Source organism: Macaca nemestrina, chromosome 1 (genome assembly GCF_043159975.1).
Source record: "Macaca nemestrina isolate mMacNem1 chromosome 1, mMacNem.hap1, whole genome shotgun sequence".
Classification (NCBI taxonomy): domain Eukaryota; kingdom Metazoa; phylum Chordata; class Mammalia; order Primates; family Cercopithecidae; genus Macaca; species Macaca nemestrina.
Window position 1 is genome coordinate 54,139,393 of NC_092125.1, and position 16,103 is coordinate 54,155,495.

Sequence of the window (16,103 nt, forward strand, 5' to 3'; positions counted from 1 at the left end):
AGAAAAATGTGAAAAGGAAGCCTGGCCTAGCCTCCCAGCGTACATTTTTCTCCCATGCTGGATGCTTCTTGCCCTCGAACATTGGACTCCAACTTCTTCAGTTTGGGAACTCAGGCTGGCTCTCCTTGCTCCTCAGCCTGCGACAGCTTATTGTGGGACCTTGTGATTGTGGGAGTTAATACTTAATAAACTTACTCTCTTTTATATATAAGTCTATCCTATTAGTTCTGCCCCTCTAGAGAACCCTGGCTAATACACTCTCTAAGCCTGCTTGCCATTCTGGTGCTTCCTTCCATTGCTGCCTTCCTTTTATGTATGCATAGTGAGAAGAAACCTCACATGAAAAGATGAGGGGGAGATATATTATTTGAGCGCTCCTACTTCTGAAGAATGACTTTATTCTACAATGAAGAGATTGATCATTTTATTTCATAGAGAGTCAAAATGGAAAATGATTTCCTTTAGAACATTAAAGGCAGAAGTTCATTGTCTTCTAGCACAGAGTGTGTTAAAGATAAATCAGCTGCTAATATGAAATTCATGGTTTTTTTAGATGGCCTATTTTGTGTGTGTGTGTCTGGTTTTAGTGTCCTTTTGGAAACTTTTGGGTTGTTATTTTTATGATTAATGGCCTTACATCTTACTATGTGTCTAGGTGTGTGTGGCAGCCATTAATTATACTCACCAAATAAATAATAGGAAAATATCTATTTGGTCTAAATATCCTATATGTGCAGTAAAAACCAAAGTTTTTTTTATTTTTTTATATAAAGCATTGTTTTCAAAAATGCTTTTACTGAACAGTGTTCTGGGAGATGTTAATAAGTATGCATGAAAATGGATTATAAAGATAAATAAGGTTGGGAATATACTACATTTTTAATGCTATGTCTCCTGGCTGGAGATTCCCGAACTGCATTTAGAATTATAAAGCCCAGATAAACAGATGTAAAAACCCTTAGCAAAATATTAGTAAACCAAATTCAATAAGATATTAAAAGAATCATTTACTGTAGTCAAGTGGGATTTATTCATGTGATGCAAGGATGGTTTAACATACTCAAGTTAGTACTTGTGATATACCACATTAAGAAAATAAAAAAACAAACAAACATACAATTAATCTAAACAGATTTTAAAAAAGCATTTGATGAAATTCAATATCCCTTCATAATGAAAACTCTCAATAGATTAGGCATATAAGGAATGTACCTCAACAAAATGAAGGTCATATATGGCAAATTTGTAGCTAACACCATTTTCCATGGGAAAAAGTTGAAAGCTTTTCTTCTAAGATCATGGAAAAGATAAGGATGCCCACTTTCACTATCTCTATTGGACATAGTACTGGAAGTCCTAGCCAGAGCAATTAAGCAAGAGAAAGAAACAAAAGACATCTCAGTAGAAGAGGAGGAAGTAAAATTGTCTCCATTTGCTAAAGACTCCACCAAAAGTTGTTAGAACTAATAACTCAATGAATTAAGTAAATGTGTTGGAACAATATCAGCATACAAAAATTAGTATAATTTCTTTATACCAATAATAGACTTTTGGTGTTGCTAAAACGAAATTGAGAAACAATTAAGAAAACAACCCCTTTTAAAATAACAGCAATAAAAATAAGTACTTAGGTTTAAATTTAACCACGGAAGTGAAAGGCTTATATATTAAAAACTGTAAGACGCTGAAGAAAGAAAGCGAAAAAAAAAAACCCACAAATAAATAGAAAGACATTTTATATTCATATATTAGAATAATTAATATTGTAAAAGTGTCTATACAATACGAAGTGATCTACAGACTCAATGTAATCACTATCAAAATTCCAGTGCCATTTTTTACAAAATAGAAAGAAATAGTCTTTTAATGTGAATGGCACCACAAAAGATCCTGAACAGCAAAAACAATCTTGAACAAAAAGAACAAAGCTGGCAGCATCATACTCCCTTGTTTCAAAACACATTATAAAGAGATTGTAATTAAAACCTAATAGTACTGGCATAAAAACAGACACATAACCAATGAAAAAGGGTAGAAAGTCCAGAAATAATCCACACATTTATGGTCAACTGATGTTTTACAAAGGTGCCAAGAACACATAATGGCATAATGGGAAACGGATGGTCTCCTCATTAAATGTATTGGAAAAACTGGATAACCACATGCAGAAGAGTGTAATTAGATCCTAATCTCACACCACATACAACATTAAACTCAAAATGGATTAAACACTTACATGTGGAACCTGAAACCATGAAAGTACTAGAAGAGAACATAAGGAAAAAACTCCATGACATTGGTCTGAATAATAATTTTGTTTTTGTTTTTTTGTTTTTGGATATGATCATGAAAGTTCAGGCAAAAAACAAAAACAAAAACAAATACAAAAACAAACAAACCGACCGGCCAAAAAACAAACAAACAAACAAAAAAACAGATACATTGGATGGCGTCAAACTAAAAATCTTCTGCACAGCAAAGCAAACAATAAAGTGAAAAGACAGATTAGAAGAAAATATTTGTACACCATCTGATAAGGGGTCAATATTCAAAATATATCAGGAACTCAGCTCAGTAGCAAGAAAACAAATAACCTGATTTTAAAATGGGCAAAGGACCTGAACAGACACTTCTCAAAGCAGACATACAAAAGGTCATGGGTACATTAAAAAATGCTCAAAATCACTGATTATTAGGTAAATATAGGTTAAAACTACAATAATATATTACCTCACACTTATTAGAAAGGCTTTTATCAAAAAGATAAAAGATAAGTGTTGATGAGGATGAGAAGAAAAGGGTTATTTTCACTGCTAGAGGGAATGTAATAGTATAGCTATTGTGGAAAGCTGTATTTTTTTTCTTAACAAAAATTAAAAATAGAACTACCATATGATCCAGCAATCCCACTGCCTGCTGTGTATGTATACAAAGGAATTGAATTCAGTATGTCAAAAAAATTCTGCTCTCCCATGTTCATTACAGCATTATTCATAATAGCCAAGATTTGAAATCAACCTAAGTGCTTATCAATGGGTGAATAAAGAAAATGTAGTGTATATATACACACAATGGAATAATATTCAGTCTTAAAAAATGAGGAATTCTTGTTATTTGAGACAACATGGATGAAAACTGGAGGACATGTTAAGTAAAATAAGCGAGGCACAGAAAGACAGATACTCCATGATCTCACTTAAATGCGGAATCTAAAATAGCTTAACTCATAGAAGTAGAGAGTAGAATGATGGGTACTGCAAGCTGGGGTGGTGATGTTGGGACGAAAGGAATGGGAGGTTGTTGATCAAAAGATACAAAGTTTTAGATAGACAAGAAAAATAAGTTTTGAGATCTATTGCACAACAAGGTGACTAGAGACAATAATAATTTATTGTATATTTCAAAATAACTAAGATTACATTTCAAATATATCAGGACAAAAAATAAGTAACTGAAGTGCTGCATATGTTAATTAGCTTGATTTAATCATTTCACATTGCATGTATGTCATATTGCACACCATAAATGTAAACAATATTGATATATCATTTTCTTTTTTCCTTCTTTGCTGAATTTCTCAAATTAAACAAAGAGTATTTTCATGTTATAGGTGGTAAAAGCTGTATTTTTTTACTTATAAGCAGATAGTTTGTTCATTATCATTTGTCCTTCATTCATCTACCAGTCACAGGAATAAAAACTGATTTCACCACATTTACCACTCCAGAATGTGCGTTTTCTCAGCTCTGTGACAAATCCCTTCTGGAGCGTATGTCTGGGGCACCCACCTTCTGTTTAATTCTATGCCTCAGTTAGGCCAGATGATTTCAGTTACTTTCTCTGCAACATCAGAGGGCTGTCTTTGCTCATCCCTGACCTAGCACCAAGGTCTACCCTGTAACAGACAATGCTGGAGGATTGGCTTCTATCATAGTTTCTCCAGAGAAAAATGAAACTCAGGGCCTCTCTTCTCACAGTTCTACAGACGGAAAGGAAGATCCTATTGCTCCAAACTTTACTCCTACCCCAGGTCTTAGTTTCAAGGGTATCAGCAAAACTTATATTCACCTCTAGAATCTTTCCGATCCCAACCACTAGTTTTCCTCAACTAGGGGGAGGTTAAAAAATCATTTTTTGTCTCACAACTGAATGGTGATATTAGAATTCAAATTATCTGGAAGAGTTATTCTTTATGGAGAGTAATCTCTGAAACAGTGAATATGCTTTCTTCAGCTCCCAAAGTAGAAGATGTGCAGGTAGACATTAGGTATGGAAAAGGTGATCAAGCATGTCCTGTTCATCACTCACACATATTATCTTCTTACATAGATTAGAAATCAGCAAAGCCACCCAATGTTCTGCTTTTTTAAGAAATAAAAATGTAAAATTAAAAGCAAAGTCATCCTTTATGAAATTGTAAATAAAATTGTCTTGATTGAGAGTAATCTTTAGTCTGAAAATTATTTGTGATTTCTCTATGAAATATTTGTCTAAATATCTAATAGGGACAAATTTTTTCAGACCTTAGAAATTCTTCTGGAAAAATTCAGTCATTTAGAATTTGTCTTGATAACATGTATTTTGTTAATATTTATTCTAATGAGAAAAAGTTTACTATCCTTAAAATTTCTTTACTCTTTTTGAAGATTATTTTTGTCATGTCTATTCATCTCACTCATTTAATAATAGAAGGCAAAGAACAGTAAGGTATAATCACAGTATGCTTAATTTTTTAAAAGATTGTGTGTTTAGGTTTTTAAAGAGAACTATGATGCTCATTAGCTTATAGGACTAGCAAAAGCATAAGCCATGATACATTACTTAAGTCACAGGATAACATGACTTTTTGTTATTTTTTTCAATGTAAAAATATGCAATTTAAATTTTATTTCAAGTAAACAATTATGTAGCTATGAATAAAATAATGAAAGAAGAGTTAAAGTAGGTTTCAGTTATGTTAAATGATTTTAGTTAGCTGGAACAAAGGTTTCTGTGACCTCTGGTATAAGATTTAGCACTGTAATGTTCAATTCAGTCTAAGTTTTCTTGTTCACTAGTAGATTGTTAGGAATATGCATCTGTCTGTAATGTAAATTCCTACAAAAAGCTATATTTTAATTATATTATTTTAAAAAATTAGTTGCATGTTATATAAGTCAACTTACTGCTAGTGATATTTCCTTGAATAAACCAAATGATAAGTGTGGCATCTATTCTGTTCAGTAAGCTGAGAAATAACATAAACCTAGGAAAATACAGTTTTTCGCTTTTAAATTTTAGACCTAGATGCAGTCAATAGCTTTATAAATAATAAAAACAATGTGCAGACAAAATTTTCAAATTTTGTTAGTTTCAACCATGATAAAATAGCTAATATTTGACTATTTGGATCTACTAAAATAGCTTCGTCATATGGTTCAGTTTAACAAGTACAATAAAATGGCCACATGGTGAAAAGCTAAGCTAAAGGCACTGAATTACACTAAAACTTGTCAGTAGTTTTGTAAATGATCCTTTATCTCATACTTTTATTAGGAGGAGGGTGGGTTTCAAAAAATAATTCAGAATGATGACCTCCGAGTGATGAATTATAACTCAAGTAAAGGACAAAGACATTGGTGTGGACCATTCCTCTCCATAAAGGAAATAAACCCACACATATATGATAAACTGACTTTCAACAACAGTTCCAAGAATACACAGTAGGGAAAGGATAGTCTTTCATGAAGGGTGATAGGAAAACAGGATATTGAAATACAAAAGAATGAAACTAGATCTTTATATTACACCATACATACACATCAACTCAAAAATGCATTAAAGAATCAAAGCCAAGACTTAAATCTATAAAACTCCCAAAAGAAAACAGAGGAAAACCTTTATGACATAAACTAATGTTTGCTTAAACTAAAGCAAAATTTCCCGGACTTGATATGAAAAGTGTAAGCTACAAAAGCAAAAACAGACAAGACTACATCAAACATAAAGCTTCTGCACAGCGAAGGAAATGATCAACACTTCCTTTACTATCCAAGAGTTATCTTGGCCTGTTCTGTGAAAATGGACCTGAGTCTGGACCCTTTAAACACTTTTGCCAGCTGGCAACATGAGGTTGATTTTTTTTTCAGTAGAGAGTACTACTACAGAAACACTGGAGGAGAAAGAGTTTGGTTTAGTTTGGTTTGATTATCTTTTTTCCAGGTTCTATTGTGCTCCCGTTACTAGGCTGCTTTAGCATGCAGTTTCTACAGCTCTGGATGCCCCAGTGAGTGGCTTCCCCAGTTTCCTACTTCTGCAGTGAACAGCTCCTCCGGGAACAGGCTTCTGCAGTGCGCAGCAGCCAATAACTTCCTCGGGCACCCACCTTGGGAAACTTTATAGAAGAGTTCCATCAGCAAAGCATCTCATATGAATAGCTTCTGAGGCTTCTCACATTTCACTTTGCAGCAAGTTGCAAAGCACAGCACCTCTCTGTAGTTAGCTTCCCCAGGTACCCCAGAGAACAGATTTACAGCAACTTCTGACATTTCGGACACCACAGCAACTTTTCTGCCATGTAGGAAGCCATGTTGCTTCACTCCCCAGCGAGGCTCTAACTACGTTTTGGGGAGTATCTCTCCGTTAGATTCCTTATCTTAACCCTACAAGTAATAGCTACTTATACCTATGAGTCTATATTCTTAACAGTTCTTTTTATTTCTTATTAAATAAATAAATCTTGTATTCTCTAATTTCTGTTATTATTAAATACTTTTCATATTAAAATTTTCTGTTCATACTATGGTGTGGTTTCTCTCCCATGGTTGGACCCAGACTGATACTGATACCTAGAATTGGTAGTGGAAGGTGTTCCCAGAACTAGAATTGCCAAGATGGGATTTTGCTGTTCGTTTAATCCTGCTCTCAAACTCGGCTTTCTTGCCAAGTTGAAATCAGATGCTAGTAATCTATGGTATGCAGTATCATCACAATTAATCAAACTATTATCTGGATTGAGTGTGATAAAGACTAAAGCACACTGCTTTGGGTGCTGGAAAGTTTACTGTGATTAAGGTTCATCACAGTAATGATGACTATGATACAAGACGAGATTTTGAGCCCATTCGAAGCTTACAGAATAGAAATGAGAAGCTCAAAGTTTTTCAGAACCAGCTCAAGTCATGTTGTGAGAACCAGAGAGCTTCTGTGCAGGCTTAAGAGAATATCTTAATTTTTGTAGCTACTTGGCTAATATTGCTGAGAATCAAATGTAAAATTTAGTTCTGACTGGCTAAACTATAGCAACAGGGGAAGGCTTAGTCTCACTGAGTTTCACTTGTGAACATTGGTCATTAGTTGGAAAAAGATGAAACCTGAAACATGGAATGGGGAAATCTCATTTACTATAGATGAAACTGACAATTTTGTACTCACATCACTCTGATCTCCCCTTACTAGTGGAAGTAGCATGCTGTTGTGAGTCTGAGCATCCTGCTCTTCCTTCAAATCATAGACTTTTAAAATTCTTTGATTAGCAGATGCCTAGAAAGATATGATGGTTAGTTTTTGTGTCAATTTGAAGAGTATTTTTAGATGAGATTTGTATTTATGTCAGTGGATTCTGAGTAAAGCAGATTGCTCTTCATAATGTGGGTAGGCCTAATCCAATCAGTTGAAGGATTGAAGAAAAGACTGATGTCCCCTGAACATAAGGTAATTCTGCAGCAGAGAGCCGTTGGACTTAAACTGCATGTGCACTTCTTCCTGGGTCTCCAGCCTGACCACCCAATCTGGAGATTTTGCACTTTTTCTATAGAAAGGTATAAATATAGACATAGTTTTATATATATATATATTTATTTATTTATTTATCTTTTATTGGTTCCATTTCTCTGAAGAATGTTAATACAAAAGGGGACACTCAATTTCTTCAAGACACATCACAGTTACTCCCTGTTTCCTCTTGACTTGACTAATATCAACCAACTCTCAGCATCCTGCAAGGAGATAAGTACAATTGACCCTTGAACAACATGAGTTTGAACTGTGAATCCACTTACTTGAGAATTTTTTTAAATAAATATCTTGGAAACATGTTTGGAGATTTTGCAACAATTGAGAAGTACTCGTAAATCAACTGTATAACCCAGAAATATCAAAGACAATTCAGAAAAACTTAGGTATGGCATAAGTAAAAATATATGTAGATGCTAGTTCATTTTGTCATTTACTACCATAAAATATACACAAATCTATTTTAAAAAGTTGAAATTTATCAACACTTACACAAAAATATACAGATCATACATGCTGCTATTCACAGCTGGGAGAAACCTAAAGGCGCAGTATTAAATCATAACTACATCTGTAGTAATTTCATAGCAAACTCCCAATGCTATTGTGGGGAGCTCAAATGTTGTAGGTACAGGCTTAAAATGTCCTGTGACAATGATCAATTCCTGATGAGTAGTTTACCTCTCCAAGTAAATTGTGTATCTCAGTAAAAAGTGATCTTTCCTTGTTCTTGTGCATTTTTCATCATGTTTACTATAATACTGTAAACCTTGAGTGACACCATGAGATCCATATGAAATGCCACTTGTGACGCTGGAAGTGCTCCCAAGAAGCAGAGAAAAGTCATGACATTACAAGAAAAAAGTTGAAATGCTTGATATGTACTACAGATTGAAGTCTACAGCTGCAGTTTCCCGCCATTTCAAGATAAAAGAATCCAGCTTAAGGTCCGTTGTGAAAGAAGAAAAGGGAGTTCACAAAGCCATCACTGCAGCTACCCCAGCAGGCCCAATATCCTTACACGTTTTGCAAAATACTCTTTTATATCATATGGAAAATGCAACTGTTTTTGTGAGGGAATAAGTCAGATATGCATGTTGACTTTTAAAGGTCGTCACTTAAAACATAGAAATATTGTATATAGCCTTCAAGATAGAATAAGCAAGCAATAAATGCCAGAAAGGAGGAAATAAAAATTCATAGAAAAAACAAGGTTAATAGCATTAAATAATATAGTAAAAATAAATTTAGGTATATTAGTAATCACAATAAATGCAAATGGAGAAAATACACGGGTTAAATTTAGGTATTATAATGAATAACAGAAGAAAATTCAGCATATGCTTTTTACCATAAATACAACTAAATATAAGGTTTAATTTAATTATTAGCCAAAGAAAGCTTGAGTAACTGGATTTATAACAAACAAAATGAATCTTGAGGTATTTTAGGTGTTAGAATACTCTCTTTAGTCAGACTTGCTATGCTTGTTTAGATTTGTACTTGTTCCAGTAGTTAGAAGTTTGTGAATAGAATAAAACCTTAGTCAGTTGGGGAAATGTAGCGAAAGAAATGATGCAGTAGAAAATGTTTTTTGTGTTTTTTTAAATTATACTTTAAGTTCTGTGATACATGTGCAGAACGTTCAGGCTTGTTACATAGGTATACACGTGCCACGGTGGTTTGCTGCACCCATCAACTCGTCATCTACATTAGTTATTTCTCCTAATGAAAATGCAGCTTTTATTTGATTGCAGGATTGCTACAAGCCCTCAGGTCTATGATCAGGACTGCCCCCATCTTTCCAAGCCCTAAAGGGAAAAGATAAACACAAGTTGTCAAAGTTTTGGTTCTGCAATAAGAAGGCCTGAAAAACAAGAACACATTTTTGCATTGATGCTTAGTCCCTGAAGTCAGGATGTATCTTGCCAGTGAGGGACTGACTTTTAAAGTTCTTTTCATATTGAAAAATGCCCCTGATCACCCAGAACCCCATGAATTCAACACCGAAGGCATCAAAATTGTTTACTTGCCCCCAAACACAATATCTCTAATTGAACCTCTAGATCAGGGAGTCATAAGGATTTTTAAGGTTAACTACACACAGTACTCTATGAAAAAGTTTGTCAGTGCTATGGAACATAATTCTGATAGAGAGAACATGAGGAATGTCTGGAACGGTTACACCATGGAAAATGTCATTGTTACAGAGTATGCCACAAATGCCATCAAACCCAAAACAATACATTCCTGCTGGAGTAAACTGTGTTCAAATGCTGTGCATGGCTTCCCATATTTACGACAGAGGCCATCAAGGATATCATAAAAGACATTGTGGATATGGCAAAAAAAGATCGGAGTGGGGAGAGGGTTTTAAGATACAAATCTTGGGGAAAGTAGAGAGTTAATAAAGACCAGAGTGGCAGAATTAACAGAAGACAACTTGATGAAGATGAGTGAATCTGAGCCAGTGCCAGATGATCAGAAAAAAAAGAGAAGAAGCAGTGCTAGAAAATCAATTGACAGACAACCTGGCAGAAGGATTCCAAGTATTTAAGATTGCTTTTGACTTCTTTTATGACATGGACCCATCTATGATATGGGCACTGGAACTAAAGCCAATGGTGGAAGGATTGGTACTGTATAGAAACATTGCTTGAGAAATGAAAAACCAAAAAAATGTCAGACAGAAATTATCATGTACTTCTGTAAAGTTATACCAAGTGTCCCTGCCTCTCCTGCTCACTCTTATACCTCCTCCACCTCTTCCGTCTCCTTATTCCTGAGCCCTCTCTTCCTTCTCCTCCTCAGCCTACTCAGTGTGAAAACTATGAAGATGAAGACCTTTATGATGATCCACTTCCACTTAATGAACAGTTAATATATTTTCTCTCTTCTACTTTTCCTAATAAAATTTTCTTTTCTCTAGCTTACTTTATTGTAAGAATACAGTATATATAATAATACATGTAATATATAAAATATATGTTAATCAACTCTTTATGTTATCAGCAAGGCTTCTCATCAACAGTAGGCTACTAGTAGTTAAATTTTGGAGGAGTCAAAAGTTATAAGTGGATTTTCAACTAAGGGAGGGTGAAAGGAGTTGGGTAAAAATCCCTAACCCTCAATTGTTCAAGGGTGAACTTTTTATACTAGACTTCTGAAGAAAGGAGCTTAGAAACAAGAAGAATTGCAGGATTTTGCTAATATATATTCACAGAAATCTGGGGAACATGTGTAGGAGTAAATTCTAAGGAAATTAACCAAGGAGAGTAGGATACAGCAGGTCCTTGAATAATACCATTTCATTCAATGTCATTTTATTAGGTAAATGAGAAAAAATTGATTACTGCCTGAGCGTAATCAACTGTTGTGTTGAATGTGGATGTTCTTCCTATGTCTGTGTGGGTTTCCTCCCAGTACTCCAGGTTTCTCTCACATCCCAAAGATGTGCATATTAGGTTAATTTGTGTGTTTAAATTGTCCCAGTCTGCGTGAGTATAGATATATGTGTTAATATGTCCTTCAATGGATGGCACTCTGTCCAAGGTTGGTTCTCACCTTGAGCTCTGAACTGCTGGGATAGGCTCTGACCATCCATGACCCTGAACTGGAATAAATGAGTTGGAAAATAAATAAATGAATGAATATAAATAATTGTAAAATAAAAATTCATAAGATATACAGTAATCATACAGATGCACAACAAGGAGCAATTCTGTAGGAAAGCGCTCAGTGAGCTCACCATATTTTTCATTGTCTGTTTTTAAACTGTGTGGTGGTAGGAGGTGCTCTTTACAATTTTCACTTTGCAAACATTTATTTCTTGATTTAACCCAACATCGCTATGACCACTGTCACTCACTGACTCACCAAAAATTAGGTAAGTGTTCTTGTTTTATTATCATTTCTTTAATAAATGTAGAGCTCACCTTTGTTTCAATGTTTAAAATTAGAAGTATTTTGGTCTTTATTTAGATTTCAATGAAGAAAGGTGAGAGTAAACGAGTAGGCAAGGAGCGGTGGCTCATGCCTGTAATCCCAGCACTTTGGGAGGCCGAGGTGGGCGGATCATGAGGTCAGGAGATCGAGACCATCCTGGCTAACACGGTGAAATCCTGTCTCTAGTAAAAATACAAAAAATCAGCCGGGCATGGTGGTTCATGCCTGTAGTCCCAGCTTCTCGGGAGGTTGAGGCAGGAGAATGGCATGAACCTGGGAGGCGGATCTTGCAGTGAGTTGAGATGATGCCACTGCACTCCAGTTTGGGCAACAGAGTGAGACTCCATCTCAAAAAAAATAAATAAATAAAACAGTAAATGAGTAATCAGGCTAACTACTATGATACAGATAAGCCACAGGGGGGTCAGGGAATGGGCTAACGATACATGTGACATCATACAGAAAGCTCTTCACACCAAACTGATAGCTGCTAGGATTAGGAAATTTACAGGGACATCATACATTCATACAAATATTGTTTATGTAAACTTTCAGCTTTGATAAATGTTATTTAAAATTCTTAAATTGATTGTTATAATAAATAATACATAACCACACAAATTTTTCTTTCTTCTTTTCTCTTTCTCTTTCTCTCTTTCTTTCTTTCTCTCTTTTTCTTTCTTTCTTTCTTTCTTTCTTTCTTTCTTTCTTTCTTTCTTTCTTTCTTTCTTTCTTTCTTTCTCTTTTCTTTCTCTCTCTTTCTTTTCTTTCTTCTTTCTTTCCCTTTCTTTTTCTTTCTTCTTTCTCTTTCTTCTTTGTCTTTCCTTCCTTCCTTCTTTCTTTCTTTCTTTTTTCTTTCTTTCTTTTTTTTTTTTTTTTTTTTTTTTTTTTTTTTTTTTTTTTTGAGACAGGATCTCTGTCTGTCCCCCAGGCTGGAGTGCAGTGGTGAGGACTTGTGGGTTCAAGCGATTCTCAAGCCTCAGCCTCCCAAGTAACTGGGACTACTGGCACATAGCACCATGTCTGGCTAATTTTTACATTTTTAGTAGAGATGGGATTTTACCATGTTGGGCGGCTTGTCTTGAACTCTTGACTTCAAGTGATCCACCCACCTTGGCCTCACAAAGTGCTGGGATTACAGGCATGAGCCACTGCACCTGACCATAAAAATCATATAACATACCTTTATCACATTCACAGCACAAGACAAGGGATGTTTTGCTCTCCAATATATAATACCAAACAGTAGTCAAATTTTAAATTGGGGATAAATGGACCTTTGGTGCTTATTAATGAAGAAATAATCATATTATAAAGTCATGAAGTTTTGACTGCCATATCTTTAAGTCTCACAGTTGACCACTGAAATAGCAATATTTTAAAAATCTGAACTTTGTGTTCTTCTATTGTCTTTGCATGTTAGACTTAATGACTATGATGTGAGTTTGTAGTATTTTGAAATTTCTGAAAAGTCACTTTTTTTCCCCTGAGATTTCTCCAGTGAAAACAACTAAAGCCTAATCTATGCTTTGATATATGACTGATAATTTCGGTCAGTGAGTAACAAATGACATTGTACAGGTCTATGAAACAAGATGAGTAGCATTGCTCTACTCATTTATAAATGATGTGTCAATAATCACATGGACAGCTCGGAGAACCAAATGTAAAGAAAGATACAATAAATTTTGAAAAAGTCCAGAGATGGCAGTTGTTAAGGACTGAATATTTGTGTCTCCCCAAAGTTTATACATTACAACCCTAATTTCCAATGAGACAGTATCTGAGACAGAGCCTTTGGGAGATAGAGTTAAATGAGGTAATAAGGGTAAGGAACTCATGATGAGATTAGCACCCTTATAAGAGCAGAAGAGCGTTCCCTCTCTCTACCATGTGAAGACACAGGGAGAAGGCAGCCAGACTTGTATTCTCACATAGTGGAGAGAAAAGGCAAGTTCTCATCAGAAATTGAATCACCCACAACATTAATATTTTACTTCCAAGACTGTAGAACTGTAAGACACAAATTTCTGTTTAAGCCACCCAATGTATGGTATTTTGTTATGGCAACCAAAGCAAACTAATGCAGAAGGATATAATTGGACCTTGCTTTTGATGGGTTGAACCACCATATGTATTTTGATTAGAGGCTTTAATCTGTTCACATTCAAGGTAATTATAGATAGACATGAACTTACTTTTGCCATTTTATTAATCAATTTCTGGCTGTTTTGTGTTCTGCATCTCTTGTTGTCTTCCTTTGTGATTTAATGATTGTCTGTAGCAGCATGTTTTGATTCCTTTCCCATTATCTTATGTGTGTCTACTCTAAGTTTTTGCTTTGTGATTACCATAAGGCTTAAATAAAGCCTCCTGTAGTTACTCTATTTTAAGCTAACAACAGAATTTTAATCACATACAAAAATTCTGCCCTTTTATTCTCCTCCCCCTGTATTTGATGCTTTTAATGTCACAATTTACATTTTTATATTGTATATCTACTAACCATTAGTTATTTTTAATATTTTGTCTTTTAACCTTTAAATTATAGTTAAAAGTGATTTACATACTGCCATTATAGTATCAGAGTATTCAGAATTTGGCTATATATTTGCTTTACCAGTGAGCTTTATTTCTCATGTTTTCATGAGAAATATTTTCATGAGAAAATAATTAGCATCCTTTTGCTTCAGCTTGAAGCACCCCCTTTAGCATGTCTTATAAGGAGGTGCAGTTGTGATGAACTTCCTCAAATTTTGTTTGTCTGGGAAGTTTTTATCTTTCCTTCAGTTCTGAAAGACAGATTTGTCAAATAAAGTATTTTTGCTTGTTAGTTTTTTCTTCCTCCTCCTCCTCCTTCTTCTTTTTCTTCTTCTTTTTTTTTTTTTTTGTACTTTGAATATACCATCCTACTCTTCCCTGACCTACCACATTTTTTTGTTCTACAAAATCAGTTGATAGCCTCTTGGAGGTCCCCTTTTCTGTGAGGAATCTCTTTTCTCATGCCACTTTCCACATTTATTTCTTCATCTTTGATTTCTGACAATTTGATGATGACAGCTGTTGATGAGCTCTTTTTTGGATTGGACGTTATTGGAGACTTTTCAGCATCATGTACCTGGATGCCCATATGTATCCCCAGATTTATTCATTAATTATTTAAGTAAACTTTCTGCTCCTTTTTCTCTTTTCCTTCTATAGACCTATTATGCAAAAATTAGTTCTCTTGATCATGTCCCATATATCCCATAGATTTTCTTCATTTTTTTATTCTTTTTTTTCTTTTTCTCCTCTTACAAGATATTATCTAATGACCTGTCTTCAAGTTCACATATTCTTTCTGACATATGATCAAATCTGCTGCATATGTTACATATATAAAGTGTTTTTAATTTAGCTCATTGTCTTCTTCAGTTTCAGAATTTGTGTTCTTTTTATATTTTTTTATTTCTTCATTGAGTTTATTTTTTTAATACACTTGACTCTTGAACAACACAAATTTGAACAATACAGGTCCACTTATACACAGATTAAAAATAAATACAGAGGACCTTTCCTATCCATGGATTCTGACTCCTCAACCAATAGTGAATTAAAAATACAGCATTTGTAAGATGCAAAACCAATTCGTATGGAGTGCTGACTTTTCATATTCCTGAGTTTCACAGGGCAAAGTGCAGAACACAAGTATGCACAGATTTTTGCATCCACAGGGAGTCCTGCAACCAGTTTCCCGTTGGTACCAAGGGACCTCTCTTCATTTTGTTTTCTGATATTGTTGATTTTTTTAAACCTATATTCTTTTGTAGTTCAACTGAGCTTTTCAAAAACAATTTTGGATTTTTTGTCAGAAAATTTGTAAATTTCTATTTCTTTGAGGTCAGTTACTAGAAAATTATTTTCTTCCTTATTATTTGGTGTTGTCATTTTTTTTCTTGTTGTTAGTGTACGTGTTGGTGGTGGAGCATGTGTGTGTGTGTGTGTTTCTTGTTCCCTTAAGTTAATGTCTGTGTATATAACAGACCATCATTCTTCTGGACTTTATCAACTAGTTTTAGTGGAGAAAGACCTTCACCCATGTGTGAGTGTAAGGGTTCTCTCTGGCTGTGTAGGGTGGGATAGTTCCAGTTCTGGTGAGAGCCCTGCCTCTCTGCAGATCTGTCAGCTGAGTCAGCATTTGTTAAGATTGCAGGGGCGGCCAGGTGCGGTGGCTCATGCCTGTAATCCCAACACTTTGGGGAGGCCGAGGTGGGCAGATCACGAGGTCAGGAGATTGAGACCGTCCTGGCTAACATGGTGAAACCCTGTCTCTACTAAAAATACACACACACACAAATTACCTGGGTGTGGTGGCAGGCGCCTGTAGTCCCACCTACTTGGGAGGC